Here is a 12,338-nt window from a genome sequence, read left to right on the forward strand (position 1 = left end):
AACTGCTAATACTCGAGAATATTCTTTGGCTTCCCCTTGTGTCGAATCAACAAATTTGGGTTGAATACTCTACCCTCGAAAACTGTTGCGATCCCCTATACTTGTGGGTATCACTCACCAGAGGGTCACATGGGCCGGCTCGGGGGGAAGGAGGCGCATGGTCCGTGGGAGGCCGAGGTGGGACGGCAGAGGGAGGTGCCCCACGCAGCTGGCTCGAGAGGCTGGCGAGCGGGCGGTCGAGGCATGGCCTCCCGATGCTCACGTGAGCGGCGGCGCTCGAGGAACCCGACAGCGAGGCGAGGGGGCCCGACAGAGGTTGGATCCGGCGAGGCCGGTCTTGGATCCGGCTAGATCTGACAGGGCTGGGGCTCCAGTGGCCGGGAGCAGCTTGTGTGCAGGAGCTCGCCATGGAGCTTGGGCAAGCTCCTGCTTGACCCTGCAAAGGAGAGAGCAACAGGGAGGTTAGGGAGAGAGAGAAGGAAGAGAAGGAAGGAGAGGAAAGGAGAAGGTCCAACGAGCTGCTCCGGCGACCAGCTGGGGCGGCGCGGTGTTCCAGCAATGGGACTATGGGGAGCATGCGGGCGAGGAGCGAGGGAGGGGCTCGGCAGCTCGGGCGACGGCGCAGTTGGCTAGCTTGGGCTCTGGATGGGATCGAGCGGGCCAGATTCGGGCTTGAGAGGGCCTGGCGGTTGGGATGAGATAGGAGGTGGGAGAGAGCTGCTGTTAGTGTTAGGGTTAGCACAAGTTTCGAGGAGAGGCCTGATCTTGGTGTCTACTTATAGACACGGGGTTAGGGTTAGGGTTTTTTTATTCCCGATTTCGATCGTAGGATCGCAAACAGACGGTCTCGGCTACGCCCTAGAGTTAGTTGGTTGTGTTAGAGAGGATTGGTAGGGAATAAAGGGAAGTTGTGGCCCGACAACAAGAATTTTAAACACCAAAAAAACGACCGATGATACACCGATGACGGTGCCACTACGGTCGACCGTTCGGCTATCAAACGAACTCCGATTGCGATAAAATTTGGTAGGTGACCTACCTATATTAAAATAAGACAACACACCAAGTTTCAAGCCAATCCAAGAATATTTTTAGGACACTTTTAAAAACAATATTTTTAATGATGTTGGGGGCGCGTACGTGTGTAGTTGGTCTCGAAACGGTCAACGACAATAACGAAGAGAACCGGCAACTAATAACTGATGCAGGTTTTGAAAACTGGTGGTAACGGAGTGCCGATGCAATGGGGATGATGCAGATGATGCGATGATGAATGCGGCAAACAATTAAATCACACACCCACAATGGACTAAAAGGGGAATCTTCTAGAGCATCGGCCTCGGCTGTTACATCGGCCTCCTCCACCCCTCCCCCTATATATATGAGAGGAGAGGGAGGTAGCCAACACATGAATCTTTAGCGGCACCCTCCCTCTCTCTCTATCTAGTAGTTCTTCTCCACTGTCGCGTCGCGACATTGCTTGGTGAATCCCTTCCTAGATTGCACCACCACTACCGTCGCCATGCCATTGTGTTGCTAGAGAACTCAGCTACTACTTCACCTACACTCGCTAGATCGAGGAGGTGGATACGTCGTCGAGCCGTATGTGTGTTGAACACAGAGGTACTGTCCGTTTGATGCTGGATCGGGACCGATCGTGATTGGATCGCGAAGACGTTTGACTACATCAGCCATGCTTCTTAACACTTACACTTAGCGATCTACAAGGGTATGTAGATGCACTGCCATCTCGTAGCTGTTCATCTCCATAGATAGATCTTGGGTGTTCGTAGGATTTTTTTTGTTTCCCATGCAATGTTCCCAACAGTGTGCCACCATCAAGAGTCTCATCGGCTTCGCCAATGGAAACATGCCACAACAGGCGGGATCTTCACAACAAGCACCCCACAACAGCGACAAGGACTGCTGGCGAATGCACTCGAGGCACTGCACCAATGGTGCAGTCCCTTCCACAACAACATTGGCCAGCCCAACAAGAAGACATGCGGGATGAGGCATCCATGGCATCGTTTGATCTGCGGAGCCACCAAGATCAACACCAAGTACCACTGGACCGGGAAGTCAAAGACACCCGCACAACCATCGAGCGGCACCGAAAAGCATGTCGTCAATCAGATGAGCATGTTGGGGTGGCGGCCAATGAAGCTGTAGGAGGGTTTCGTGGGTGCTTGCCTTATGAGGTAGGCTTCCCAACGTTCACCCGTGAGCTATGACATGTTTGCTGGCCCTCTTCTCGGGTCTTCCAGCCATACTTTCTGGACAAGTTCAACGACAAGCTCAATCCATCAAAGTTCCTCGACATCTACACCATCGCGGCACATGCTGCCGGAGGAAGAGATGAGAAGGTTTTCAACAACTAATTCCCATTGGCGCTCAAGCCCAATGTAAGTCTTGGCGAATGAACTTGCCGGAGAAATCCATTTCTTGCTCGACCGATCTATGCCATTAGTTTGTTGGTGCTTACCAAAGAGGCCACATGCTTCCGAGTCAGCCCAACGACCTGCATGTGCTTCCCACAAAGACGATAAGCCCCTCCACAAGTACATCCAAATATTCAGCCGTGTGCAGCACAACATCCCTCACATCCACCCTCTCGTTGTCATTTCCACGTTCCACACAAACATGCACAATAGGAGGATGCAGAAAGAGATGAGCATCAACGTGCTGGGGAATGGAGGCAACCTCCTGGGGAGGATGCCAGAGATGATGCTGACTCACGGGATGGCGATGCATCCACCCCAAAAAGAAGGGCCGGAAGCGCAATCGTAAGCGCAAGGGTCGGACTATTTTGGGTGTTGACCGGTCTGAGAATCCCGACAAGAAGCCCAAGGCTGAAGGTAGCTGCAAGGAAACTTCCACCTGCACTTGTGAGCATGAGGATGCTACCAGTGAGAAGACCTACGACCCATACTGCAAGATTCACCACACTGCTCACCACGACCTCAAGGAGTGTTGACAAGTTGAGTATCCTGCCAAAAAGGAGAAGCTTGAGTACAAGAAGTGCGACAAGGAGAAGGGCCAAGATGCTGCCGGTGGATCCGGCAAGAACAATGGCTCCCGTAGGGGGTGTCATGGCAAGGTCGACAAGCAAAAGGAAAAGCCTGGTCGAGGTCATGACAAGAAGGAAGATGAGGAAAATGATGGTTATGATGACGAAGATGGATCCGAGCAAGAGTTCTAGAATGCAGTAGATGCCATGTGTGTTGATGGTGGTGCGCCTTTGCACTCCTCACACCGGTACTGAAGAAGTGGGTTCGCGAAGTCAATGCAGTAGAGCCGATCGTAGAAGCGTGGAAGCCACCTAAGTGGTCCCACACGCCAATCATTTTCGATGGTGAGGATCACCCCGATCGCCCTACTGTAGTTGGGTGCTTGTCGTTATTGGTTTCACCAACAATCCACGACCTCAAGGTCACAAAAATGTTGGTTGACGGTGGAGCTGGCCTGAACTTGATATCTCTTGAGGTGATCAATAGGTTGTGTATTCCTTACGAAGAGTTGAAGGACATGGGATCGTTCCAAGGCGTCAATCCGGGAAGGACCAAGCCCAAGGGTCGGATAACATTGTTGGTCACGTTCGTTATCGAACTCAACTACAGGACCGAGAAGGTCACCTTCGACGTCGTCAAGATTTCATTACCTTACAATGGAATTTTGGTCCGCCCCACTCTGCCAAAGTTCATGGCAGCATCCCACTATGCTTACAACACATTGAAGATGCCAGGACCAATGTGCATGATTTCCATCCATTCCAACCAAAAAGATGCGATTGTCCGTTCTGACAAGCCCTATTGGGAAGCAGTTGCAACATTTGCCAACAAGGCACTTGCTCATGCTAAGAAAGCTTCGGAGGAGGGGGAGACAGAGACGAATAAGACCAACAAGTCCTCCAGTGAGGCCTCCAAGAAGCGCACTATAGAGTGCATCACATCCATTTAGGAGCCGACAGGGCCGGCCCCAAATTGGTGCAAACTATTCGGCCCGCACATGACCCAAAATTCTAGGGGCCCAAAAAAATTAGATAGGCCTTGTATTAGAAAAAAGCTATGCACTACTGAGCCATTGGGCCGCTGGGTGCTACTCCCACTGGAGCAAGCCAGCTAGGCACGAGGGGCGAGGGCGCGAGGCCATCAATCGCTGTCGCTTCTTCTTCGCTAAAAAAACAAGGTATCAATCGCTGCCTCTTTTTTTGGATAGAGATTAGGCAAGGGCAGGGTCGCATGTTCCATCTCGATCAAGCATGATCTCGATCGTGGCTACATGAGTACAGGTCGCCTCCTCTCGCCGGCTTGTCGCCTAGTGCCCTTGTCCTTCGCGTATACACACACTAGATACTAGAGAGGTACATGAACGTTGCCTTGATACGTCTCCAACATATCTATAATTTTTTATTGTTCCACGTTATTATATTATCATTCTAGGATAATTCCGAGTAATAATTTACCAATTTATATATTGTTTTCGAGCACTAACCTATTGACGTAGTGGGTTCAACCGGACATGTTTCTATATCCCAGTGACAGAAAGGGGACAAGATACATCTTTACGTTGTTTCCACTAAGGGTAAAATGATGGGGTTTATTCATATTGATTGAGTTTACTTTGTCTACATCATGTCATCGTTCTCCATGCATTACTCTGTTTGTCATGAACTTAATACATAGAGAGGCAATCATAGAAGTGCTCTTGAAGTTGAGTAACAGTAAAAGGTGCAGGCAGGAGCCGACCTATTTTCTTGGGTGTGATACCTATATACACATGATCATTGCCGTGAATATCATATAACTATCCACTTTTCTATCAAATACCCAGCAGTAATTTGTCTACCCATTGTATGCTTATTTTCATGAGAGATGCCACTAGGTAAAACTATGGCCCCCGGGTCTATTCACTTATATATTTACAAATGTGATAATACCTTGTTGTTATTATTTAGCTTTTATTTTATTTTGAATTTTACAATTATCTGCTTTTGTCTACACAATTCTCTTTGTTGCAAATAATGAGATCAAGGGGATTGACAACCCTCTTGCCCATGTTGGGTGCAAGTTGTTTGCTCTTTTGTGTGCAACCGCTGAATACGGTTGTGAATTGATATTCTTATTGGTTCTATAAACCTTGGTTTCATAGCTGATGGAAATACTTACCCGTATGGTGTTGCAATAACCCGTTCCTCTTCACGGAAAAACCAACGCACATCACAAGTATCAGGAAGGATTTCTGGCGCCATTTTCGGGGAATATCATCACCAACTGTCAAGTAATTTCACACAAATTATCATTGACTTGTTTTTACTTTATTTTTGCTGTTATATTTAGTTTGAATCATAAAAATAAAAATTTAAAAATATTTATCTTTGCTTGTCACTAGTTTGCTTGTTTTGCTTGCTTGAAAGTTGCTATCATGTCTGATTTTGAAATTAGTGGTGCTTCCGCCTCTAGTGAGGAAGCCCTTGATTAACCAACTTCACCTTGTGTTAAAAATGCTAAAATAAATTTTGATGAAGTTGCCAAGGAAAAACTTGATAACCTTGCGGGTGATGACCCTTCTAAAGGTGAACGTATTATGCAAACAAAGAAACTCCACATAGGTAGTGGCAATGTTATTGAAAAGAGTGTGATTCAAGATTATTTCACTTGTGCAGGATCCCTTCCCTTGATAGGAGGTTCTATTGTTTCTGGAACCGCAAGTTATGCGGATGCTATATCTTTGCTCATAGTACAATTGGAAAGACAATTTTGTCCATATGCGTCCTTTCATACAATGGTTATTTCTAGAATTCTCTAATATTCAGGAAGCTCCTACTAACGTCTAGCTACTATATTTGTTGTGCAAGAATTTAATAATATCATGCAAAAGGCTAGAGAAATATTTTCTCATTATAGGGTTAACAGTGAGTGCCCACCCATAGAAGGAATTATTTATGAGTTGGAAGGTATAAGAAAACTAAGATTTACGGACTATGTTGTTTATGATGAAAACCTTAGAAAGAAGATTCCACCTAATGGCCTAGTTGATAAGATCTCTGAACATAATGGTCAATTTTCTATACCAAAACTTGGAATGTGTTATGAGCTTGAGAGAGAATTAAGGAAATATCTCTATCGAAACCTATACAATGAGGAGTTGACTATTACTTATGAAAAACCTAAAGATAAGACTCTATTCGTCCCGAGATAGATCTTTCGGATCCTTGTGTCGTGAAGTTTAGTACCTATTATAAAAATTGCTTCTGAAAGAAGGGAATATTATTATAGCACGACAGATCATTTCCAAGATTACTACAACACTTGATCATATGCATTATGCCTCGCTAGGGGCATAAAACAATAGTGCTTGTTGTGAGGTAAACCAATAGTTATCTTTATTTTTGTTTTTTTACTTTATGTTTTGGTCTGATAACATGATTATTGCCTCTGTAATAATTGTGTTTTCATGTTTTAGTTAGTGTTTGTGCCAAGTAAAGCCTTTGGGATGACTTGTATGATAAGTAGAATTGATACAGTGCAAAAACAGAAACTTTAACGTCCAGTGCAGAATTTCTCTGATTTTACTAGGACATCTTTTTAAGCTGAATGTTTTACACAATATTTCTATACCAATTCCACAGGCCATCTTAACTTTTCAGAATATTTGGAGTTACAGAACTGTAGGTTCTTTACAGATCATTACAGATTGTTCTATTTTAGACAACTTCTATTTTTTGCTTGCATAGTTTGCTTGTTTTGATGATGGTATGGATTGTATCAGGGGGTATAAGACATCGAGAAGTTAGAATATAGTACCTATTATGCAATAATAAAATATGATTCAACTTATAATAGTACCTAAAGTATTTGATATGCTGCTTATACTAATGGATCCCACAAAGTTTTGGTAAGTTTTCTGTGATTGAAGTTTTCATGTTTTGGGTGTTATCACGATGGAAAAAGGACTAAGGAGCAGTGAGAATCTAAGATTGGGGATCCCCAAGGCACCCCAAGGTAATATCCTTGGGATAATCAAGCGACTAAGCTTGGGGATGCCCCGGAAGGCTTCCCCTCTTTCGTCTCAATCCATCGGTATGTCACTTGGAGCTACATTTTCATTCGTCACATGATATGAGTTTTGCTTGGAGCCTCGTTTGATTTTTCTGCTTTTATTTTTAGTTTGCCACAATCATAATTTTCTGGACACATATATTTAAGAGAGACACACCTTCATCATGATTTTTTAGAATACTCTATGTGCTTCACTTATATCTTTTGAGCTTAGCAGTTGCTCTAGTACTTCACTTATATCTCTTTGAGCACATTGACATAGAAATAATTGCACTCTTGTTCTTCACTTATATTTGTTTGAGAGTTAATAAATAGCGCTGGTAATTTGCATGGGTCATAAGACTAGTACAAAAATAATAGGTATTCATGAGTGATAACCAAAACCATCATGTAGCACATATAAATAAATTGCGGGTTAATGATATTGATGTGGTAATATGAAAAGGATGTGAGTGCATCATTATTGATTCGTAGAAGTGTCGGTATAAAGAGGTGTTAATTTTTTGTTTGTTTAAATATTAAAAGGAATGGTGGGGATGTGTGAGCATTTCTATTCCTCGTTAAATTCCTAGTGTTGTTTCGGGTCGGAGGTGCGCGATGGTTAACTCCTACCAACCTTGTCCGTGAGGGCATGCGAGGACTGCTTTGATCTGTGATAAAACTAATAAAACTTTGCAATAAGTATATGAGTTTTTCGTGACTAATGTGAAACCATGGACATACGTAATCGCAACGCCTCATATTTTGCTAGCCTCTTCGGTACCGTGCCTTGCCCATTCTCACCTCGAGGATTGGTGCAAAATTCGCTGGTGCATCCAAACCCCATGACATGATACGCTCTGCCACACATAAGCCTCATTATATCTTCCTCAAAAAGCCACCATACCTACATATTATGGCATTTCCATAGCCATTCTGAGATATATTGCCATGCAAATTCCAGAGTCACATCTTATCACTAGTTCTTTCATAATGATATTGCTTTGCATGATCATATAGATCTGACATAGTATTTGTGGCAAAGCCACCATTCATCATATTTATACATGTCATGCTACGTCATTTCACATCGTGGCACACTGCAAGGGGCTATCATATTGAGTCATATTGTTTCATAAGTTTTTCATATTGAGTTGTAAGAAGATAGAAGTGTGATGATCATCATTATTAGAGCATTGTCCCAGTGAGAAAATAAAAAATGGGGGAGGCCAAATGAGCCCACCATAATAAAAAAAGAGAAGGGACTTTGCTACTATCCTTTACCACACTTGTCCCTAAAAGTGGCACCTTGTTCTTCATATAGAGAGTCTCATGTTATGTCATTTTCATATGCTAGTGGGAATCACTTTTCCATTATTATAAACTTGGCTTGTGTATTCCGAGGTCTTCATGAGCAAGCAAGTTGGATGCACACCTCACTTAGCTTCAGTTGAGCTTTCATACACTTATAGCTCTAGTGCATCATTTGCATGGCAATCCCTACTCCTTGCATTGACTTCTATCAATGGGCATCTCCATAGCCCATCGATACGCCTAGTTGATGTGAGACTATCTTCTCCACTTTTTACCTCTTCGATATCTACCACCATATTCTATTCCACCTTTATGCTATGTCCATGGTTCATGCTCATGTATTATGTGAAGAATAAAAGGTCGATGCACTTTGAAAAAGTATGATCCAATTGGCTAACTTGGACACCATGGTGCTTGACATTTGTATTAATGTGGTGAAGACAGAGCCATGCCTCGAGAATATTATAAGATGAATGGGGGTAAACATCCTTTTAGGATCGTATACTTTGAAAGATTGATGATTTTGTTGCTTGTGATTATAAATATGACTATGCTGATGTTTGTTAATTCATCATTTATTAATGAGAATACATACAAAAGATTACATATTTGGTAGCATATCATAGGAAAAATTATGTTTTTACCATTTACCTACTCAAGTACGAGCATGAATAAAGCTTGTGGATGCTTGATACGTCTCCAACGTATCTATAATTTTTTATTGTTCCATGCTATTATATTATCATTCTAGGATAATTTTTCGTAATAATTTACTAATTTATATATTTTTAGCACTAACCTATTGACACAGTGCCTAGTGCGAGTTCATGTTTTCTGCGTGTTTTTTGCTTTTCAGGTTTACAGTACCAAATGAAGTACAATTGCCATGAAACTTTTTAATGATTTTTTCTAGACCAAAAGAAGACCTGGAAACTTTGGGGAAGAACTGATAATGCACGAGGTAGGAACAAGCCAACAAGGCGCGGCCAGGGGGCCCCTGGCCGCGCCCACATCACGTGTCCCTCCCTGGTGGCCCTCTTGACCTCGTTCTCTCGCCTATAAATTCACATATATTCGAAAAACCCTAGGGGGAGTCCCGAAACACTTTTACCTGCGCCGCAAGTCTCTGTTTCGCTGTAATCCCATATGGAGCTGTGTTTCAACACCGTGCCATAGGGGGAATCAATCACGGAGGGCCTCTTCATCAACCTTGCTGCCCTCATGATGAAGTGTGAGTAGTTCGCCATAGACCTATGGGTCCATAGTTAGTACCTAAATGGATATCTCTCTCTTTTGATCTTCAATACAATGATATCACATCTTAGCTTTGATCTATCCGATGGAACTCTTTTATGAAGTGCGTTTATTGGGAATCGATGAATTGTGAATTTATGTCTATATTATTCATAAAAAGTATTTGAGTCTTCTCTGAAATTATTATGATTCTTATTTGCATGATCATTATTGCTTCATAATTTTCTCCGGTCTATTGATTTGCTTTGGCCAAGTAGATTAATCTTTCTTTAGTAAGAGAGGTGTGTTTTAGTGGGTTCAACCTGACATGTTTCTATATCCTAGTGACAGAAAGGGGACAAGATACGTCTTTGTGTTGTTGCCGCTATGGATAAACGATGTGGTTTATTCATATTGATTGAGTTTACTTTTTCTACATCATGTCATCGTTCTCAATGCATTACTCTGTTTGTCATGAACTTACTACGTCGAGAGGCAAGCATAGAAGCGCTCTTGAAGTGGACTAATAGTAATAGGTACAGGCATGAGTCGGCCTATTTTTCTTGTACATGATGCCTATATACACATGATATTTGTCGTGAATATCGCATAACTATCCACTTTTCTATCAATTGCCCAACGGTAATTTGTCTACCCATCGTATGCTTATTTTCATGAGAGATGTTGCTAGGGAAAACTATGGCCCCCGGGTCTATTCACTTATATATTTACGAACGTTACAATACCTTGCTCTTCTTATTAATTTTTATTTTATTTTGCAATTTACAATTATCTACTCTTATCTACACACTTCACTTGCTTGCAAATAACAAGATCAAGGGGATTGACAACCTACCAGCGTTGGGTGCAAGTTGTTTGGTCTTTTGTGTGCAGCCGCTGAAGACGGTTGTAGATTTATATTCGTATTGGTTTGATAAAACTTGGTTGCATAACTCAAGGAATACTTACACGTATTGTGGTGCAATTACCCGCTCCTTTTCATGGAAAACCCAACGCAGATCACAAGTATCATGCATCATCGCTCCCGGCGCTGTCGTTGTTGCCTTCTTTGCCTCCTCTCTAAATTTTTAGATTCGTGGACATCTTCTCGTCCAATTGATCTTCAAGTTTTTTCATTCATCTACTTTATCTTGTGTTTCAGCAATACAGATTTGAGTCACCATGGGATTAAAGAGTGTCGGATTAACATTTGGATGAAAGAGTATGGAAACGGCATTTGAAAGGGAGTCCAAATTGGTTTTGATCCATAGCTACATAGGAATGTGGAAGTATATATGGATGATATAGTGGTCAAAATCAAGGACAAATCAACACTCATCCAAGACCTAGAAGAGACATTTGCAAATTAGTGCAAGATCAACTTGAAGTTCAACCCGAGAAGCGTGTGTTTGGTGCCCCATTCGGCAAGCTCCTTGGGTTCCTTGTATCTTAGCATGGAATGGAAGCAAATCCCAACAATATCAAATAAATTAAGCAAATAGAAGCACCAAAGCGCATCAAGGACGTACAACGTCTTGCTGGTTGTGTTGTTGCATTGAAAAGATTCATTTCCAAGTCAGTTGAGTGCGCCTTACCGTTTTTGAAAATCTTGAAAAGGCAGTTCCTATGAAATGGACCGTGGAATGGGAGGCTGCACTCTAAGACTTGAAGAATCATCTCTCCTCTGCACCTACCCTAGTTGCGCCTAACCCCAGCGAACCGTTTCTACTATACTTGGCAGCTATAAATCATGTGGTAAGTGTTGCGCTAGTGAATGAGAGGTAGGAAGATGATGAATAAGAAACGATTGCAGAGCCGCAAAGCGACAAGCCAGAATCTTGTGTAGCATGGTATGGTGCCGACAAGCAAGAGCTTGTATAAGAAAATGAGCAAGAACAAATAGTTGTGCCGAAGAAGAATATGATGCAACACCTAATATGTTTTGTCAGCTCTCTATTGTAGGGTGCTAGGTCAACATGCTCCGGCGTGCAAAAGTTGCTTTTTGGCCTGCTTATGGCCTTAAGGAAGCTACACCATTACTTTCAAGCACACTCAATCACCGCCACCAGTCTCTTTCCACTTCAGTGCATCTTGAGAAATACAGAAGCCACATGCAGGATAGTGGAGTGTGCGTTGGAATTGGCAAGATTTGATTTGAAGTTTGAGAACACTTCAACAATCCAGAGTAGAGCCTTGGTGGAGTTCATTGCAGAATGGTCTTCAACGCAGGGCTGAGAGATACTAGAGACCTCTCTTCCCAGCAAGGAAACCATAGGTTAATGAATCATGTACTTTGATGGTGCCTTCAAGCTCCAACACGCCGATGCTGGTGTGTTGCTTGTTGCTCCCATCGGGGAGCATCTTGAAGTACGCGGTTCAGATGCATTTTCCTAGGGAGAAGTCCACCAACAACACTACAAAGTACAAGGGGCTGCTTGCTGGTCTTAGGATATAAGTCGACCTGGTATCAGGAAATTGATTATCGGAGGTGACTCACAACTCATGGTGAAATAAGTCAAAAAAGATTATGAGAGCCCGTTGATGGAAGCATATGTGAATGAATTGAGGAAGTTGGAAGAGCACTTCAACGGTCTGCATATGGAGCATGTACCCCATGCGCATAACGATATTGCCAACAACCTATCAAAGCTTGTCGCCAAGAGGCTCGTTGTGGAACTAGGAACTTTTGTGCTACAACTGACTCAACCATGAGTAAAACCCTCAACGAGGCCATCCAAAAAGAGAAAGTTG

Source organism: Hordeum vulgare, chromosome 5H (assembly GCF_904849725.1).
Source record: "Hordeum vulgare subsp. vulgare chromosome 5H, MorexV3_pseudomolecules_assembly, whole genome shotgun sequence".
Taxonomy (NCBI): Eukaryota; Viridiplantae; Streptophyta; class Magnoliopsida; order Poales; family Poaceae; genus Hordeum; species Hordeum vulgare.